An 18,272-nucleotide genomic window follows, 5' to 3' on the forward strand; every position below is an offset into this window, starting at 1 on the left:
ATTTTTTCGTAATTAAAGAATAATTGTCATTAGATTGAAAGGACATTGAGTTTTAAGGAAATTATTAATATTTTTTTAAAAGTGTCCAGGTGAGTCTAGATGACTCAGTCAGTTAAGCGTCTGACTCTTGATTTCAGTTCAGGTCATGATCTCAGGGTCATGATATTGAGCCCCATATAGGGCTCCATGCTGGGCACAGAGCCTGCTTAAGATTTTCTCCCTCTGCCCCTCCCCCCTTCCTCAAAAGAAAGAAAGAAAGAAAGAGAAAGAAAACATACATCATGTTCACTTGGGCAGCAAATATACTAAAATCGGAACGATACAGAGATTAACATGGCCCCTGCGTAAGGATGACATGCAAACCAATGTACTTCATTATGAAATTTCAGTATATCAAGGATAAAAAAAGTTCTAAAATCTTACAGAAAAAGGAAATAAATGAAGAAAAAAGTCCCACAACCTTAAATCACAAATGGAAATATCATCAGACTTCTCCACGACACTGTTGGAAGCTAAACAGCATAAGAACAAGGACTTCAAGACTTGGAGTGAAACCGATTTCAGACTAAAATTCTATAACCGCTAACCTAACACATGTGAAGGAAAAAGATAATATCTTCACACATTAAAAAAAAAAATCTAAAACCAAACTAACTAACTAACTAAATAAATAAATGCCTAACTTCCATTCCTACTTTTTTGGAAAGGTTGCTGGAAATATGTCCCATCAAAACAAGAGACTGTATTAAGAAAGTGAATAAATGTGTTCATTTGATAAAAAAAGGGCAGTAAGAGAGAGTCTAAAAATGATAAAAAATCGTATTTAAGAAATTAATCAGGGGGTGCCTGGGTGGCGCAGTTGGTTAAACATTGGACTCTTGGTTTCTGCTCAGGTCATGATCTAAGGGTCATGAGATGGAGCCCTGTGTCCAGCTCCGTGCTTGGCAGGGAGTCTGCTTGAGATTCTCTGCCTCTGCCCCTCCTGCTATTTACACACACACACTCACTCTCTCTCTCTCAAATAAATAAAATCTTAAAAACAAAAAGAAATGTTATCAGGATGACAGTTGTGCAATAGGCCTGAGCAAAGGCCAGTCTAAATTGAAAAAGGAGGATTGTAATTTCTATGAGGGAGGTCTTCGGGAGGAAACTGGAACTGCAACATTTTCAGGTAGGATTGACCATGGGGAAAGTTTTATAAAATTATGATTAAGAAGAAAGAGCAAGGGGCGCCTGGGTGGTTCAGTCATTAAGCGTCTGCCTTCGGCTTAGGTTATGATCTCAGGGTCCTGGGATCGAGCCCCGCATCGGGCTCCCTGCTCAGCAGGAAGCCTGCTTCTTCCTCTCCCACTCCCCCTGCTTGTGTTCCCTCTCTCGCTATGTCTCTCTCTGTCAAATAAATAAATAAAGTATTAAAAAAAAGAAGAAAGAGCAAATTGACAACACTAAGTATGCGCATCTGATGGACTATTATTGAAAATACATAAAGAACTCTTAAAACTCAATAAGAAAAAAAAACAATTAAAAAGTGGCCTGACGATCTTAAAAGACTTCAAAAAAGAAAATATAGAGATGGAAATAAGCATATGAAAAGATGCTCCATAACACAGGTCATCAGAGAAATGCAGATTAAAACAACAATTAGATACCACTACACACCTATTCGAATGAGCAAAAATTCAGAAAATTGACATCAAATGCTGTCAAGAAAGTAGAGCAGCAGGAATTCTCATTCATTGCTGGCGAAAATGCAAAATGGAATTACTACTTTAGAGAACACTTTGGAAGTTTGTTACAAAATTAAACATATTCTTACCATATGATCCGGCAATTGTACTTCTTGATATTTACCCAAAGGCGTTGAAAACTTACGTCACAAACAAAAACAAAAAAACCTGCACACAGATATTTATAGCAGCTTTATTCATAATTGTCAAAACCTGGATGTCCTTGAGGAGGTGAGTGGATAAATAAGTTCTGATATATGCAGACAATATTCTATTTAGAGCTAAGATGAAATGAGCTATCGAGCCATGAAGAGACATGGAGGAACTTTAAATGACTATTATTAAATGAAAGAAGTCCATCTGAGAAGGCTATGAACTATATGACATTCTGGAAAAGGCAAAACTATGGAAACAGTAAAAAGATCAGCAGTTGCCGAAGGCTGGAATGGTGGGGAGGTAATAATATGTAAATCACAGAGGACTTTTAGGGCAGTGAAAATCCCCTGTATGATACCAGAAAGGACACATGTCATTATACCTTTATCCAAACCCAAAGAATGTCTAACACCAGAAAAAAACTGTTATGTTAACTATGGGCTTAGGGTGATTATGATGTGCCAATCAATGTAGGCTAATCAATTGTAAATAATGTACCATCCTGGTGGGGGATGTTGATAATAGGAGAGGTTATTCATGAGTTGGGGCAAGGAGTATATGAAAACTCTTTGTACCTTCCTCTCAGTTTTGATGTGAACTGAAAACTGTTCTTAAAATAATAAAGTCTTAATATTCTGATAATTGTTAAATAGACAATAATAATAGACTAAACGTCATTAATTAGGTCATTCTAATGGTTCTAAAGACTTAATAATAATAAAATCTTAAAAAATAGTCTGAATCTAAACATAACTGTTCTCTCTGGATTTGTGAATAAATGCATTTTATTTTGTTTAAAAAATTAATTATGGTCAGAACTTAGAGAAGTGTCTATTGTTTTCAAAAGGAAAAATATTTACAAAGCAGTCAATATCCTGGTCTACTCCTCTCTTTCACCCACTTCTCTAAGCTTTATTTTTTTTAACTTTTTTTTTAAGATTTTATTTATTTATTTGAGAGAGAGAGAGAGCAAGCACAAGCAAGGGAAGAAGGAGAGAGAAAGGGAGAAGCAGACTCTCGGCTGAGCAAGGAGCCGGATGCAGGGCTCGATCTCAGGACTCTGAGATCGTGACCTGAGCTGAAGGCAGACGCTTAACTGACTGAGCCACCCAGGTGCCCCGACTTCTTTAAGCTTTAGCCATGCTTCACTTGACTCCGTTTCTCAAACATGTCATGTTCTCTCATTCTTTGGACTTCGCACACACCATTTAAATATTTCTGTAGTGTTTTTGCCACTCTTCCTCCATATGTTCCCATCCTTTTTACTTGAATAACTCCTACTCATTCTTGAGATCTTGGCCTAGATATCTCTTTCCCCTGGAGATGTCTGTGGTATGCTTCCATGGTACCATGTTATGGATCCTCATTCTCAGATAATTATTGTTTAATTTTCTGTCCTCTCTAGCAAAATATTAGATTAATAAGAGTACAATTTTTCACACATTGCCTGGCACATAGAAGGTGATCAGTAAGTAGTTACTAAGTATATGACTAAGTCTGTGAATGAAACAGCATATTTAGTGCACTAGGAGGTTAATCCATAAACTGGGGATTTGGTCAACAAATATTTACTATATACAAATAATTTGCAAAGCATGGCAATATAATGGATAAAAAATAATTTTCAAAAGTTTTTCTTCTTTTCCTTCAAGAAGTTTTTACTATGGCGGGAGGGGTGGAGAACAGAAATACTGTTAAAGATTGAAAAATTCAGGTGTAATTTGAGTCAGGACCAGCTACCTTCCAAGGTTCTATATTGGCACATGAATATTATGATTCTTAAAAATCCCTCTAATGCTTTTTTTTTTTTTTTTTTGAGAGAGAGAGACTGAGACTGAGAGCAGGGGTGAGGGGCAGAGGGAGAGGAAGAAAGTGAACCTTGAGCCAGCTCCACGCCCAGTGTGGAGACCAACACAGTGCTTGATCTCATAACCCTGAGATCAGGACCTCAGCTGAAATCAAGAGTCGGACGCTTAACTGACTGAGCCACCCGGGCGCCCCAAATGTTTTTTATCAGTGAAAACAGCATCCTAAATATGAGACTCTTACACAGCTGTCTTAAATTAGGAGAATAGGTCTATTCTGAAATTAATATGTAAAATTTATTTGGGATAAAAGACAGCATCCATGCATTCCATTGGAAGATAAAAAGTCCACCCTAGTTAAAAAGAATAAGGAAACATAAAGAGCCAACATCCTAGTGGAAATATTTAATGTTTCAACGTTCCTTAGGTTTTGAAAGATAATAAGAAAGGTCTGAAGCCCCACAAAGCTGGCCTTCTGCTTAAGTTCCTTTGAAAAGATAAGCTGATACACAAACACCTTTTTGGCCTTTGTCTTTGTGAGAATAAACTACCTTCCTAGACAGATGGCAGGTTACTAAATGTCAGCTTAGCTTTGAGGCAGATTAATTCAGGTGGTGTCAACATAAATAGCTGTTGACTTGTGGAAAACCAAATAATTCCAAAACAAAACCCAAATATTTTATTGTAGGCAATTTTGCTTTCAGATCATATTTCCTGTGTTATTTTTGCACTGTTTTTTTTTTTGTTGTTGTTATTACTATCAATATTTGCATGTAAACAGGATCTCTGTTGCTTAGCAATTCATAATTTCTGTTGTTTCTTCTAAGCTGAAATTGGTTTAGTTCTCTGGTACGGAAGAGATCTGTTTGACTTCTCTCCCATGTATAAAATGTATACCATTTTCAGGGCGCCTGGGTGGCTCAGTCGTTAAACGTGTGCCTTCGGCTCAGATCATGATCCCAGGGTCCTGGGATCGAGCCCCACATTGGGCTCCCTGCTTGGCGGGAAGCCTGCTTCTCCCTCTCCCACTCCCTCTGCTTGTGTTCCCTCTCTCACTGTGTCTCTCTCTGTCAAATAAATAAAATATTTTTTAAAAATGTATCCCATGTTCAAATCTGGACATAAGTCTGTTTCTGGAACAATTCACTCAAATGTTCTTCAGACTTTTATTTGTATTCCAATTCTCACTGGAAAGGAGTTGAAAAGATCATTGCATTTGGTTATTGTTACTTTCTGCCTCATTTTATTTGTGATGACTCTTTCCTCTCCACTTTCTCTACTGGATCCCCTTCCAAAAACTTCAGAAAGCAGATTTGATATGAATGCCTGAAATTGTATTAAAAAAAAAAAGTCAAAAACGTTAGAAAACTCCCTTAATGAAATGATCCAAGGATAATTAAGGAGGAGAACTACTAGCAAATTCAGTGTACCTATGCAAATCCCTTTATATAAGAAATTTAGTTTAAAAAAGTCTACACACCAACAATGAACTGAATGGAGGGCTGCAGAATCATGGAAGGCAGCATGTCAGAAACTGCTAACAATAGAATCAGGAAGGTTAAGGCCCAAGAAAACAAAACAGGCTTTTCAAGCTATATTTGGAACAGGAAGATGAATGTGGAAGGTAGCTAGTTGGGAGTCATAATATAATGTTATCATAAGGCAGAAAAAAAGGCAAAACTACATAAATAGCGTTTTGCTTCCAGAAGAATGGTGCTTAAACTGAAAAAAGATACTTAGAAAATCATGATAAGAAATTTAAATTAGAGAGAAAAGAACTGAGGAGCATTTAGCCATTTTTAGTAGATTCATGCCTAGAATAATTTCTTCCCAGGGAATAGAAAGAATTTGAAACTGTAATGGACTATAATGGAGTTTGTAATCTTGTAAAGGCGGCAGAAAATTAGTAAGTTCCTAAAAGGTTAGGGATACAGATATACTTTATTTTCAAAAGACAAACACAATTTAATTTTAATGAATATATAATATCCTATCATATAGATGTGTGCTAACTTAAGTAGTCATTAATTTATTATTGAACTTTTGGGGGGCTATAAATCATTCTGGAATGAACATATAAGGTATATCATTTTTCTCTTTATTTCTTGGAAAAGTTTATTTGAACACATTCCCCAAAATCAGTTGAGGACATCAAAAGTTATAAACACTGTGTGGACCTAGACAGAGACTACAAAATTGCATGGTGAAGTGATAACAATTTATTTTGACATCGGCACTATTTTATGCTCATCTTGACAGACCTGCAAATTATGGCTCTGATTTAATTTCATGGAAATTTTAATAGGTATACAATGGAATTCAGAGGTGTTATGTGTATATACTTAGTTTTATGGATGCTAACATTGTCCAATTTTAAACTTATTTAATATTCCTTTATAAATTTTGTGCATTAATGGGAGTCTTAAAGTTTCTTTTTCAGATTGTGTTTTATATTTTACAATATATTGTCTTATAATGATTTTTCATATTTGTTGCAAATATTATAGTTTTTTGCCTCTTCTTTGAGCTATTTTCATAAGTTCTAACTTCTAAGCAATTAAATTGGTTTGTTTCTTTGGAATTTCTTCAATTATTTCCAAAATTAAATTTTTTTCTTGAAAAGTTGTTATATAACTCTATTTTGCTGATTTTTCTATCTTTTCATATATATAACATTACCCAATTGTTAAATAGGAAACTCTTATTGCCGAAGTTTCAAGATATGAGTACAGAATAGAACAGAGAGACTTTTGTCTTTTCTGAACCACTCCAATCCCAATAAGCAAGCATCACTGACAATTCTGTGTGATCATTTCTTTTTTAAATACACATTTATATATGTATATAATTTTTTATTAGAGCATAGTTGACATGCAATGTTACATTAGTTTCAGGTGTACAACAGAGTGATTTGGCAAGTGTATTTCTAATGCTCTAACACTTTGAATACTCTCTTTCTCCACACGCACACTTATATGTTAAAATTTTATATTTACATAAATGGAATTATAAACATTTTTCTAAGACTTGCTCTTTTCATTTGATAATGTCTTCAGTCTCTTTTCACCCATCTCAGCATTTTCAGGGGTCACAGTGCATGCCCACAGTATGAAAGTTCTGCAATTTGTCTAAGCTTCCTTGATGCAAAGTTGTTTTCTGATTTAGTTGTGAAAACACCTTTATATAACTCTTTTTAAAAATAATATTTTATTTATTTATTTGAGAGAAAGAGAGCACAAGCCGGGGGTGGGGGGGCAGAGGGAAAGGGACAAAGGGACTCCCCACTGAGCAGGGAGCCCCAGACAAGGCTGGATCCCAGGACCCTGAGATCATGACCTGAGCTGAAGGCAGATGCTTAATGGACTCAGCCCCCCAGGTGCCCCATTCTTTATATAACCCTTTGTGTACACATGTAAAGTATTGCTATGGGATAAAGTCCTTGAAGTGGAGTTATTGGGTAAAGAGTAAGTACATTTTAAATTTTGAAAAATAATCCAAGTTGCCTTCCTAAAATGCTTTATCGATTTGTTCTCTCACCTTATATGTATATTGACTTGCTTTTTCTCTGTATCTTCACAGGCATTCGATACCACTAGCATTTAAAAATGTTGCCGAACTAATGAGAAAAAAATCATACATACGTGGCAGTTTTACACTTAGTAAGAATGTAGACGATAACACCAAACTATCATTCCCGACGTGTCCATTATGGTAAAAAATTAAATTGAAAAAATCAAAAGTTTTAAGACAGCAGAGAGCTATAGATGAAGCACTCTAAGGGAACTAAATTCAGATATGGAAGAACCCTTTTCAGATAAAGTTGACTTTCTTCTCCGGGAAAGATTGTTAATGAAACAGTGCTAGACCACATACCTAGTAAGTGTTTGTGAATGATAAATGGTTTGTCAGAGAGCTCGATCCATGACCTTGTACTCTCCAATAATGTTACCACATGCACAGAAAACATAAAAGGTTCCTATGTGAACACAGCACATCACAAAGAATTCCTCAGACTAATATAGCAATGACACATACTTAGGATTAAAAGGCCAATGATAACCTGGAAAAATAGGTTTATTAGAGACAAATCACCCACTTTTAGTAAAGAAATCACTTTTAAAGAACATAATGCCAAAAGTCTTGGCTTCAGGAAGAAGAGATCTGGGCTCTGGAGGTTCTCTTTGGTAAATGTTTTGTGGCCAATAGTGCTTTTTTGGTGAAAAATAAATGCAATTTTTTTTTTTTTTTGCTCGAATCTAACATCAATCAAACAAGAACAAACTAATAAACATACTAGGATATCCAATATGACAAAAACCTTTGAAAAAGGGTTTTTAGAGAGTAAAGGGCCTATTTTATATAAATTATACTATGTTAACTCTGAGGCTCTTTCTCACTTGGTGGGTGAAAAATCAAACTCCACCTTTCTTGGGTTTTCCTCTCATCTCCAGCATTATACTGAAGTTTTTGGATCTTACTTAGGGCCAGAGTGCTATTAAGACCGCCCTACTCATTTATCCATAGACTTATTTCTGAGACTCCATTGTTTTCGTCTACATATTCTTTTAAGGTTTTTATCTTGTGACTTCTGCTTCAAGTTGGGGCATTTGAATACTTGTCTAAAAAGAAGCTTTTTAATTTATTTGTGTGCCTGAAAAGGATTTTATTCACCTTCATTTTTAAAGTATATTTTGTACCAAGTAGAGAATTCTAGAACATAAAACATTTTCTTCTCTTTCAGTACTTTAAAGATAGCATTTTCTTGTCTCCTGAGCTTTATTGTTCTTGGGACATGCTAGCTATTCTTACTTTTGCTCTTTTGAAAGTAATGTATGTATTTGTAATCTTGGCTTTTAAATTTTTCTCTTGGTTTTTATTTTAAAGAAATTATTTTATTTAAAATCAATTAATTAACATATAATGTATTATTAGTTTCAGAGGTGGAGGTCAGTGATTCATCAGTCTTATATAATACCCAGTGCTCATTATATCACGTGCCCTCCTTAATGTCCATCACCCAGCTACCCTATCTGTCCATCCCCCTCCGCTCCAGCAACCCTCAGTTTGTTTCCTATGATTAAGAGTCTCTTATGATTTGTCTCCCTTTCTGATTTCATCTTACTGTATTTTCCCTCCCTTCCCCTATGATCCTCTGTTTTGTTTCTTAAAGTCCACATATGAGTGAGATCATATGATAATTGCCTTTATCTGATTGACTTATTTCACTTAGCATAATACCCTCTAATTCCATCCACGTCATTGCAAATGACAAGATTTCATTTTTTGACGGCTGAGTAGTATTCCATTGTATATATATACCACATCTTCTTTATCCATTCATCTATGGATGGACATCTGGGCTCTTTCCATAGTTTGGCTATTGTGGACATTGCTGCTATAAACATTGGGGTGCACGTACCCCTTTGGATCGCTGCATTTGTATCTTTGGGGTAAATACCCAGTAGTGCAATTGCTGGGTCATAGGGTAGCTCTATTTTCAATTTTTTGAGGAACCTCCATACTATTTTCCAGAGTGGCTGCACCAGCTTGCATTCCCACCAACAGTGTAGGAGGGTTCCCCTTTCTCCACATCCTCGCCAACATCTGTTGTTTCCTGACTTATTCATTTTAGCCACTGTAACAGGTGTGAGGTGATATCTCATTGTGGTTTTGATTTGTATTTGCCTGATGCAGAGTGTTGTTAGAGAATTTTAGTATCATGTGCCTAAAATATTTTGAATAATGTTTGCTAATTTTTTTGAATCTGTGCTTTGATGTGTTTTGTTTGTTTCTGAAACTTCTCTGACAAGTTTTCTTCAAATATACTTCCGTCTCATATTCTCCCTTCCTGTCCCTTTGGGATTCTGATTATGGGTATCCCGGTCCTTCTTATTATACCCCACATATCTCTTATGCTCTTTTCTGTGTTTCTCATCCTACCATCTGGCTGGCATTCAAACTGTATATTTTCTACTGCTCTGTCTTCCAGTTCCCAGAGCCACTGCCTAACTGTCTAATTTTCTATTAAACCCATTTACTGAATTGTTAATTTTGGTTATTATATATTTCAGTTCTAGAATTTCTATCTGATTCTTACTCATAGATTCAAGTAAATTCTCTGCTGAAATTCTCTATCAGCCATTTTCTTTAACATATTAGTCATAGTTATTTTATAGCCCTGGCCAGGTGACTGTAATATCTGAATCACTTTGGGTCTATTTCTACGGCTCTGAATAGTCTTATCTCCTTCCAAGAGAGTATTTTTTTTCTACAGACAGATAGAGTGCATACAAATCATCTTAACCTTTCTAGGCAAATAAATTATGAGGTGGACTGATCAGCTCAGCTAGGGATTGAGTGATTTCAGACTTGTTAAATTTGGTAAGGCTCAGTGTACTTCCATTTCACCTTTTTCCTGCTGTGTAACCCGTCGGGGTTCAGCTGAGAGCTAGGGTTTCCACCAAGTCTCTTCCCTTGGTCTTTGTCTCTTCACCAGTAAAGGTGGAAAATTCTCTTCTTTTAGAAGGTGCTGACTTAGCTCTTTAGCTCCCACCCCATGCAGATTTAGAATTCAGCAAATACACCAAGGAGTGAGCTAGGTGGGTTAAGTTCTCCATTTTGGGGATGCCTCAGTTGGTTAAGCGTCTGCCTTAGCTCAGGTCATGATCCTGGGGTCCTGGGATCAAGTTCCTTGCTCAGCGGGGAGCCTGCTTCTCCCTCTCCCTCTGCCTGCCGCTCCCCCTGCTTGTACTCTCACACTCTCTCGCTCTCTCTCTCTGGCAAATAAATAAATAAAATCGTTTAAAAAAAAAAAGTTCTCCATTTTGTTACTCCAGCCAAAGGCTCTGATGATTACTCTGTCCCCAGCAATACCTCTCTCCCCTGAGTCAAGCTTAGGGTTTAACAGGACACCCAGTTTAATTAGAATTTCAGATAAACAACGAGTTTATTTGCATCAGAAGCAGGAAATAGTTCCCAGAACAAAGTAGCTACTTCCACACAGTTCTCTAGAACCTTCTTCCCTCTCAGCTTTGATACATCTACATGACCTGATGACTTTAAGCAATTTTTTTTTTAATTTGGCTTTTCTAGTTGTAGTTTATTAGAAACATTGATTTGCCATAAATCTGTCTTCAGTTCCCAGAGCCACCATTTTACCTGAAAGTGAAAATTTACCCTTACATTTTTAACTCAGCCATACATCTTTTTCTAGCAATGCCTATTCCTATTCTCCCCTGCAAATAACAAAAATTAATGTGCTTTATATTTTCCTTCATCCATCACATTCTTGTTGTCTAGCAGTTTGGGGTTTAAGTCCATGCAGCCCCTTGAAACCTCTCTGAAGAGTTAGGTCTTATATTATCAGTTCATGCACTCTGTTCCACTACGAGCCTGATGAAATTTCTAACCTAGTCAGTGAGGCAATGAGCAACTTGGCTCTATGCTTGGTTCAAGGATACTGACCACAGTACCCATCCTTCTACTTAAATCAAAAACAGCAGTTGGGACTACTTTTATTCATTCTTCTTTCATGAGTTTGGCTCAAGCATCTCAAGTCAAATTATAAACAAGGCTCTAGCACCCTCAATGTATGGAACAGTTATAATATTCAGTATGCCAAATGAACTCAACACGATGATGAAAAATACTTCCTCTCCCACCCTGTGCTATCAGGCAGAACAGCCCCAAGACTTCAGCCCCACTCACTGTTCATTGATTTAGATTCTTATTGATTTCCAAGCCCTATTTAAAAATGTTTAATATTTTTCCCTTCTTTTTGTTATTTTAATTTCATCTATCATTGTTAAATGTTAGTAGTGCAGGAGTCTCCTCAGATTATGAGATTTTAGTACATCTTGACTGGAATGGAATTCCAGTTCAATGGAATTTTCTTTGTTTCTTTTTTTCCTTCTGCTGATTTGGAAGACTTATGCTCCATTTCTATTCTGGAGAGTTTACATTTAAAATCTTAACAATCTGAACTTGTACTTTTTCTAACAAAAATAAATTACCTCCCCCATGAAAAAGATAATGACCTCAGTGTATAGTAACTTTCCTCACTTTGCATCTTGTAAGCCATGGTCATCTAATATTTTGATTTTTTTCCTGATTTTAAACACAAACCATTGTTTTTTAGAGTCAGTACTATTTTGGATTCATTAATAGGTTTTACCAATATTTTTGTTTACCATGGTTCTATTACCATTGTTCTACATAGACCATGGAGTTTATTTTTTCTCTTCTTGGTTTATTTCCTTCTGGCTAAGCTATGAATTTTAATAGTTCTTTCACAAAGCATTGTGAGCCCTTAGATATCCAAAAAATGTGTTTATTATTTCCTCCATCTTAGAAGGCAGGTATGCTCACCATTATACCACCAATGCCGTGTTCTGCCTCATTCTTGAAGGCTAGATTAGCTAGGTATGGAATTGTATTTAGTTCAAAGCTATTTACATCTTAAATATATGATTTCATTTTCTTCTATTACCTAAAGCTTTTTTATGAGAAGTTTTATGTTTTTCCTTTTAAGGCAATATTTATGTTTTTCCATAATAATTTTTACTATTTGCTTTATACTTGCTATTCTCCTGTTTGATTACAATGTGTGTGGTGGATTTTTTTTTTTAATTTGGCTCTATATTTATGTACTTTATGGACATTGTACTCATCACTTTCTTGAATTCTGGAAAATTCTCATCAATTATCTTTTAAAATGTTACCTCTTCCCCAGTCTCTGTATTCTCTTTCTGGAACTTCTATGAAATAATGCTAGATTTTCTATATTATATATTAACTTCAATTTAATTTTTAATATCTTTTTTCATGTGTATTTGGATATTTTCCTAAAGTCTAGATTTTAACTCTCCTTTTCTTTTTACTATTTATAATTACTTTTTTCCTATTTTTCCGACCCATCTATTGACTTTTTATTTTCAATAACGGTCTTTTTCAACTTTAGTATTTTTTGTGGTTCTTCTCTATATCAGTTTATTCATTTTTTATAATCATGTACTTACCTTGTCAATTATATTTCTTCCAGTATTTTTAAACCTATTGTAAAATCTCATATCTCTAGGTATTTGAATATAAATTACTCTGTTTATTGGACAGTAGACTGTACTTTTAAATACAGTCAGTCCTCATTAATTACAGATCCTGTATTTGTGAATTCACCTATTTGCTAAAATTTATTCACAACCCCCAGATCAACACTGAGGTAGTTTTGCAATCATTTGCAGACATGCACATGACGTTCCCAGCTGAGGTTGAACAAAGTGATGCTCTGACTTCTTGTTTTGGCTCTCATATTACAAATGTGCCCTTTTCCCATAGGATATTTAGTGCCATTTTTTTTTTTTGCCGTGTGTGTGTGTGTGTGTGCTTCTTGGTAGTGATTTCTCTGTTTAAAATCAGAGTGTGTGCTGAAGTACTGTCTGGTGCTCTTAAGTGCAAGAAGGCAGTGATGCACCTTAAGGAGAAATACATGTGTTAGACAAACTTCATCAGGTATGAGTTATAGTGCTGTTAGCCATGAGCTCAATTTTAAAAAACCAACAACATATATTAAATAAATTTTCTTCAAGAAGACACATACATAAAACTAAGTTATGACTTGATCAGTTGGCACAAAAGCTGTGACCAGAGGCTTACAGGAACCCCTTCATTTCCCCTAAAGGCAATGATTCAGTTTTCACTAATTCAGTGTTTGTGGTGACTTTACAATATGTAACTATGGTGAATAACAAGAATCAACTGTGTTAGATTTCTTTGTATGTGTTAACAATTTGTACCTAAATGTTTATCTTCTATGGATGCTATCTTCCATAAGAGTTGTGGAGATTCACAGATGGTGATGAATCTTTATGGGATAGTTTTCCCTCAGCTTTATTGAGATATATATGTCAATTATATCAACGTATGTCAATGTATACATTGAATACATTTAAGGTGTACAATGTAATGATTTGATATGTGTATTATTGTGAAATGATTATCACAATAAGGTTAGTTAACACACCCACCATCTTACACAATTACCATTTTGTGTGTGTGTGAGAACATCTAAGATCTACTCTCTTGGCAACCTTCATGTACATATAATATAGTACTGTTAACATAGTTATCATGCTGTACATTAGAGGCCCCAGAATTTATTTATATAATTGGAAGTTTGTATCTTTTGACCAACAGCTCTCCCCTTCCCACACCCTCATACCCTTCAGCTCTCATTCCATACAGGTGTTTAATCTCTAGCCCTTAGTAGCTTGCAATTACTCTGGTTTATCTCATTGGCTGTGGAGCACCAACTTCCCGTCATCACTATCAGAGTGGATTTGTTCTTCATTTCTGACACAAAATCTTCCATTTCTGGTCCTTAAGTCTGGATATGTTATATATGTAAAAGTTTAAAAATAGATCTAAAAGTCCTATAGCTTTGGAACAGAGTCAGAGGGATTCCTACATCTACTGAATCTAAAATCTTTAACAAAAGTCCTGATAAAGAACTTGAAATTCCACAAATAGAGATCAATTTCCCGTAATAACATGTCCCCCAAAGTATTGTGCCAAAAAGTCATACCCTTCCAGATCATAACCAATATTTTTGAGGGTTGAGTATGTGCTAGACACTGTTCTAAGCTCTTTATATTCTCATTTATCTTTACAGTAATAACATGAGGCAGATTTTGTTCTTGTACTCCATTTTAAAGATGAGGATATCGAGTCCGAGGTTGAAAATTTCACAAGGTTACATAGCTAATAAGGAGTGGTTGTAAAAAGAACACACACTTTAAGCCATTAAGCTATCCTGAGAATATATTTCTCAGCATGCTTTTGTCTCTACTTGGAGTATCAGTTAACTCTGCCCTTCCTCCTTGGTTCTTATTTGTTTACTAAGGCCACCCCCCCATCTCAAATGTCATATCCATGTGCAATTTAAGCAGTTATTCCATCTCTTTTCTGAGTTCATTAGTTCTGTTCTCTATATATCACTTTGTACTGTTATTAACTGGTCATTGGCTTGTTTTTCTCTGTTGAATTATAAACTACTCAATGGGGGTCCCTGGGTGGCTCAGTCACTTAAGCATCCAACTCTTGATTTCAGTTTAGGTCATGATCTCAGGGTTATGATCTCAGGGTCATGAGGTCTAGCCCCACATCAGGCTCTGTGCTCAGTGAGGAGTCTGCTTGAGATTTTCTCTCTCTCCCTCTCTCCCTCCCCCTGCTTGTAAACACACACACTCTCTCTCTAAAATAAATAAATAAATAAATAAATAAATAAATAAAATCTTAAAAAAAAAAAAACCCAACTCCTCAATGACAGAGACCTTGTTTTATCACTTTTGATTGACAGTAGTCATAAAAGTGTATGACATAGAGTGGGTCATTGGCAAATGTTTTTGGATAAATAAAGCTCCAGAGAGGCAGACTTGTAAGCCATTTTCATAACCATATTGAGTTATTTTAACAGTTTAAATACAGTTTTACATGTGACTATCAATATAATACTATTATATTACAGCTCGATGTGCTGGAAAATACATGAAGTTTTGGAATCAGTCTAATCTGCATTTATGTTCTTTTTTTTTTTTCTTTTGGGTATCTTTTTTTTTATTATTATTATGTTATGTTAATCACCATACATTACATCATTAGTTTTTGATGTAGTGTTCCATGATTCATTGTTTGTGTATAACACCCTGTGCTCCATTCAGTACATGCCCTCTTTAATACCCATCACCAGGCTTACCCATCCCCCCACCCCTCTCCCCTCTAGAACCCTCAGTTTGTTTCTCAGAGTCCATAGTCTCTCATGGTTCATCTCCCCTCCCCCTCCCATTCCCCCCCTTCATTTTCCCCTTCCTGTTATCTTCTTCTTTTTTTTTTTTAAACATATAATGTATTATTTGTTTCAGAGGTACAGGTCTGTGATTCAACAGTCTTACACAATTCACAGCACTCACCATAGCATATACCCTCCCTAATGTTTATCACCGAGCCGCCCCATCCTTCCCACCTTCCACCACTCCAACAACCCTCAGTTTGTTTCCTGAGATTAAGAATTCCTCATATCAGTGAGGTCATATGATACATGTCTTTCTCTGATTGACTTATTTCGCTCAGCATAATACCCTCCAGTTCCATCCACGTCGTTGCAAATGGCAAGATCTCATTCCTTTTGATGGCTGCATAATATTCCATTGTATATATATACCACATCTTCTTTATCCATTCATCTGTCGATGGACATCTTGGCTCTTTCCACAGTTTGGCTATTGTGGTCATTGCTGCTATAAACATTGGGGTGCACGTAACCCTTTGGATCCCTACATTTGTATCTTTGGGGTAAATATTGGGTATCTTTTTTTAAAGACTTTATTTTTTAGAGCAGTTTCAGCTTCACAGAAAAATTAAGAGGAAGGTACAGAAATTTCCCACTTACTTGCTGCCCCTACACATACACAACCTCCTTTATTATCGACATCCCCCACCAGAGTGGTGCATTTCTCAGAACTGACACATCATTATCACCCAAAGTTCATAGTTTACATTAGGGCTCACTTTCAGTGTTGTACATTCTATGGGTCTGGACAAATATATAATTACATGTACCCAACATTATAGTATCATAAAGGATATTTTCACTGCCGTAAAAATTCTCTATGCTCCATCTATTTATCCCTACCTTCCTTCCAGACCCTAGCAACCACTGATCTTCATACTGTTCCCAAAGTTTTGCCTTCTTTAGAATGTCATACAGTTGGAATCATCCCCTATGTAGTCTTTTCAGATTAACCTCTTCCACTTACTAATATACATTTAAGGTTCCTCCATGTCTTTTCATGGTTTGATAACTCATTTCTTTCTAATGCCGAATAATGTTCCATTGCCTGGATATACCAATTTATTCACCCACTGGAGGACATCTTGGTTACTTTCAATTTTTGGTAATTGTGAATAAAGTCACTGTAAACCCCTGGGCAGGCTTTTGGGTGGACATAAGTTTTCAAATCCTTTGGGTAAACACCAAGGAACAGGATTATTAGATCATATGGTAAGAGTGTTTTGGTTTTGTAAAAAACTGGCAACTGTCTTCCAAAGTAGTTGTACTATTTTGCATACCCACCAGCAATGACTGAGAATTCCTATTGTTCACAATTTCATCAGCATTTGGTATTTTTAGTGTTCTGGACTTTGCCCTTTCTTTCTTTTTTCCTTCCTTCCTTCTTTTTTTTTTTAAGATTTATTTATTTTTAGAGTGCGGGGAGGGGCAGAGAGAAAGAGTCTTAAACAGACTCTGCACTAAGCAAGGAGCCCAACACGGGGTTAGATCTCACAACCTTGTGATCATGACCTGAGCTGAAACCAAGAGTTGGACATTTAACTCACTGAGCCACCAAGGTGCCCCAAGGACTTTGGCCTTTCTAACAGGTGTGAAGTGGTATCTTCTTGTTGCTTTTATGTGAATTTCCCTAATTACATTGATGTGGAGCATCTTTCCATATGTTTGTCATCTGTATATTTTTTTGGTTAAAGTCTTTGACCTAATTTTTAGTTGGGTTGTTTTCTTATTGTTGAGTTTTACGGGTTTTTTTTTAAAAATATATTTTAGATAACAGTCCTTTATTGTATGTGTTTTGCAAATTTTACATTCATTTTTGCTCCTTTCGTGAGAGGCAAGGATTTGGACAAATTAAAATGATCACTGAATATTAGTCTCCCCATATGAATCAGAAGGCTAATATGACTCACTGAGAACAGTTGGCAGTCTGTATGATTGTCCCCAATGATCCTTTTTTGATATTCACACTCTTGTATATTCTCTTTCCCTTCAATGTTAGGGAGAGTCATTAATTTGTTTTTAATGAATAGAATATTGTAGCAGTGATGGGATGTCACTTCCAAGATTAGGTTATAAGCAGACTCTGGTTTCTTTCTTAGGTTCTCTCTCCCATCCCTCTTGGATCACTTCACCTTGGGAGAAGCTAGCTACCGTGTTAACTTCTGTGGAGTCAGCTCTGTGGAGAGACCCACATGACAGGGAACTGAGGGCTGCTAACAGCCATGTGTGCAATCTTAGAAGTGGGTCCTCCCTAAGTTGAGCCTTGAGATGCCTGCAGCCCCTGCCAATATTTTGGTTCTAGTCTTAAGATAGACCTTGTTTCACAACCATATGGCTAAGCCTCTTCCAGATTCCTGATTCACAGAAATCCACCGAAAATAAGTATTTGTTGTTTTCACAGCTAGGTTTTGGAGTGATTTGTCACACAGCAATCAATAACTAATATACTTTGTCAGTGGGTATTATTTAAAACCTATACGCTAACAAAGTCTTTGAAAGAGATTTTTAAAAATATGAAGAAACAGGTCTTGGGAAACTTAGAAAATTATGAAAGGTTACAAATACAGACCAGTGTCAATTTTGAAACATACTTATTATGATTTGCTTGTAGTTCACTAGTTAGAGAGGTATTACCCCATCCTATGTGTGGAGTTTTAAAGACGAAACGTAGGATGTTTCTGTTAAGAATATTTCCAGAAATGAGTTAAGAAGAGTGACTAGTCACACAGGGCTCAATGGCTA

General features: G+C 36.0%; 1 non-coding gene across 1 annotated transcript; it reads left to right on the top strand.

The window, feature by feature from the left end:
• The first annotated feature begins 281 nt into the window (after positions 1 to 281).
• Positions 282 to 385, top strand: LOC116645933. The gene has a single exon (XR_004302047.1). It is a non-coding gene; the product is annotated as a U6 spliceosomal RNA (small nuclear RNA).
• Positions 386 to 18,272: the final 17,887 nt, after the last annotated feature.

This window comes from Phoca vitulina, unplaced genomic scaffold, assembly GCF_004348235.1.
Source record: "Phoca vitulina isolate PV1807 unplaced genomic scaffold, GSC_HSeal_1.0 scaffold34, whole genome shotgun sequence".
Classification (NCBI taxonomy): Eukaryota; Metazoa; Chordata; class Mammalia; order Carnivora; family Phocidae; genus Phoca; species Phoca vitulina.